The following is a 3,464-nucleotide window of genomic DNA, read 5'->3' as shown; positions in this document are numbered from 1 at the left end:
GAAAATGACGAAAGAGAACACAGAGAGAAGACATGAAAATGTAGACGAAATTCGAAAAAGGAAACGAAATTATTTCGAAAAAGAAAGTTATATATTTGCATGTTGATTAAAAAACTGTTAAATTAAGAGGCGCGTTGAATAGACGTGCTAGAAGAGATGTGTGTGAGTTGAATTAGAGTATATTAATTTATATGATTTGTATGAAAAAAAACGTTTGTATGTAGAGATTAATTGTATTTTTTATCCCACTAATCTTTTAGTGCATCAACATCAATACTATGCTTAACATGATCCCATTCTAAATCTGTCTCTTTCTCAAATGGCTTGTACCATGCAATCCATTTCTTTTTAAGGTTATCTAATTTGTTTTTCAATTGACCTTTATTATATTGTCTTCCACTCCTCTGCTTGAATTGGAGTATAACCCTTTTTCAACCTTGTTTTGTAAGAATAGTTCCATAACGTTCTTTACTTTGGTCTAAGCATTCTTGAATAAAGTGATAAGTTGTCTCCAAATCCCATGCAGCCTTTAGCTTTTGCGGTTCATTGTCCATGATATTTTTTCGTCTATTATTTCTTATTCTACTTACAAGAATAAAAAAATTAAACTCATTACACTACAATCACTTAAATAAATAAGTATAAAATCACTATATCCATAAAAGAGATTAGGAAGGTCAATAAAATAAAATAAATTAAAAAAAGCATAATACATTAAACTATTTTAGTAACTAAAATAGCACACCACATAATGAAGCTTTAATGCTCTGGATAAATTTCATTAGGTGTATGTGTGTGTGCCACCATTATTTCTTTTCAAAACATGTATGACATAATAGACAAATTGGTTATATTCCAAACAAAAAGAAATGATATTGACAAACTTGTGAAGACATTCTAATACATGTCAAAATTCGTAAATTAGCATGCAGACAAGCTTTAGAATAAGTCAAAACATATTAACTAATTTCATTGTAGCTCAAAATACATATTTTTTTGAAATCTATCATAATATTTCATCTTAGCTCAAATACACATTTTTTTTTATGAGTGATATACGGTAGAATTTGTAAATCCCGCTAAATTAATAAATAAATTAAATTTTAATAAATAAAAATTAAAAATGTAAATTTTATATTAAATTATGATAGATCTCATTAAAATAAAATTTTGACACTAATTTTAAAAAAATTAGTCCAAAATTAGACTGAACAGACCGAACCGAGTCCAAAATGGGCCAAGGCCCAAAACCCACTCACCAATTATGAGCTTCAGCTCATAACATTTCCATTCATTCCTCATTTATGTTCCAAGACCAGGCAGGAAGAAGGTGAGAAAACAAAACCCTAACCTCCACTTCAAACCACCATATCTCCCCTAGGAAAAAAAATTCTAATCCTAATCCCTTATCCTTGCCCAAGCCCAAATCCAAGCCTAATCTCTCACTAATCTATCAAGGTAACTCGAAAATTAAAAAAAATCTAGCCCTAACGTCTCCTTCCTCTCCCTTTTCTCACTGAAGCTGGAGCTCTCATCTCTTTGCTCACCGGCTCAATCTTAAGCGCACTTTCCTTTCAGGATTCGGAGCCACTTGGCACTTTCATCTACCACTTTAGTACGTTCTGTTTCCCTTTTTTATTTTTTAAAGATTTTTATATGTAATTTTTTGTTTTCGTTTTTCTTTATTATTAATTAGATCGTTAATTCCTTGTCTTCTAGTTGCCAATTTGTTGTTTTGTTTCAATTTTAAACATGATCTGAATTGGTGCGACTTAAGAGGAACGAATGAGAAACAGTTGTTGGATGGATAGGTTGATTGATTCATTGTTCAAGCAATAGCATTACTAGTTAAAATAAATGGTTATGGTTATGCCTTTCTAGTTTAATTAAGAGGTGATTTGAATTCTGATCAATAAATACACTATGCAGTATCAACAGAGATAATGTAGTTTGATATGCTGGATTCTAACTTAAAAAGTATACACCTAACCTAATCTAATGTACTATTATCTAAGCTGGAGCCTTGAAGTTCTGCTTATTCTTGTGCTTTTGCCGATAAATTCTGTTTGATAGTTCTTTAAGATAGCTAATTGCTCAATCTTTCTTTCATTTTAGAATATCCGACTGTGCTATATTTAAAACTAACACCTTTTCCTTCCGTTTGAGGATTGCAGCATTGATTTGTAAATAATCAGTGGGGTTGCTGTTGGTTGTTGAACCCATGGTTATCAAAAACTTTTCAAACAGCATGTTTTGTCTAGAAGTTTGCATATAAGAGTGGTTTTCAAGTAAAGGTCTAATGTAAATTCGCTACATTAGCTTTATGAAGAGCTGAGAAAATGAGTTTCATGAAAGACCAACCACGTTCCTCAGTAAAAAACCAAAAATCAGAAAGCAATAGCACCTATAATACTGGAGAATCCAACCCTGGAAATAACCTTTGGACAGATGGGCTTATTTGTGCTTTTGAATTTGTTCAAGGAAGAAAAAAACCAATTAAACATAAGTCCCCATTGAAGATCTCAGACAAACTAAATTTGGATGTTTATCAGTGCAAGAGGTCTGGCTCTTCAGATGGTTTAACACATGCTGCTTCTGGCAGGCCAGACAAAGATAATCTTTCACATCATTCATGTGTAAATTCCTTGAGGGACAGTTCGCGTGATGCCTCCGATAATGACAGAGAACCAGGTTTCTCAGGGTGGCCAATTTAATGCTGCATGAAAATACGAGGGTGGTCATTGGGTACCGATTGGATGGAAAAAAAATTGTACAACTTGTATAAACAGTTCAGGTTGATGCAGACTGGGCTTATCATCAAATTGTAATCGAGGATCAAGAAGATGAATTAACTGTAGCAGATTTGGCAGCTCCTTATTGGGAGTACCCAGCTGGACCTATATGGTAGTGCCACATTTGTGCAGGTCATCCCAATGTTGAGACTTTGCTTATTAATGCTAAATGGCTACACCTTGAGAGATGAAAGTAAACTAATAACTGACAAGATGAAACACCTTTTCTGTCAGGAAAAATATGTTAGAGACAAAAATATATAGTTGACCAGACTTATCAAAAATAGTGGTATTTTGAGAGATTTTATTTTTTAATTTATATAATAATTAAGGAAGTGTAAATAAATACTAAGAACATCTTTGCAATATACAAATACACATGTCTTCTGTTGTTATATTGATAGTAAATGTAAATCAGGATAATGTGTACTGGATGATGTCATTTTTGTCACTTAGTTCTGTATTTTGGGCTGCCACTTTCATTTGGTATCAATATTAGAAATCAGTATTTTTTGAACTACTAGAAATCAGTATTTTTTGAATTAATTTTGAGACGAATTTGAGATAAATTTCACACAAATTAGAGACAATTTTTGTTTCGAATAAAATTGAGACAACTTTTTTTGTCCCAAAAATTTTTTTCACACAAATTTTCTATAAATTTAATATAAT

The 3,464-nt window shown here is 31.8% G+C and overlaps 1 long non-coding RNA gene across 1 annotated transcript; it reads left to right on the top strand.

Annotated features, from left to right (window-relative positions):
• Positions 1–1,268: 1,268 nt before the first annotated feature.
• On the top strand, positions 1,269–3,187 carry LOC112801901 (uncharacterized). Its single transcript, XR_003202131.2, has 2 exons — positions 1,269–1,615; positions 2,175–3,187. It is a non-coding gene; the product is annotated as an uncharacterized lncRNA (long non-coding RNA).
• Positions 3,188–3,464: the final 277 nt, after the last annotated feature.

This window comes from Arachis hypogaea, chromosome 1 (assembly GCF_003086295.3).
Source record: "Arachis hypogaea cultivar Tifrunner chromosome 1, arahy.Tifrunner.gnm2.J5K5, whole genome shotgun sequence".
Classification (NCBI taxonomy): domain Eukaryota; kingdom Viridiplantae; phylum Streptophyta; class Magnoliopsida; order Fabales; family Fabaceae; genus Arachis; species Arachis hypogaea.
This window is presented reverse-complemented; position numbering and strand designations above follow the sequence as displayed.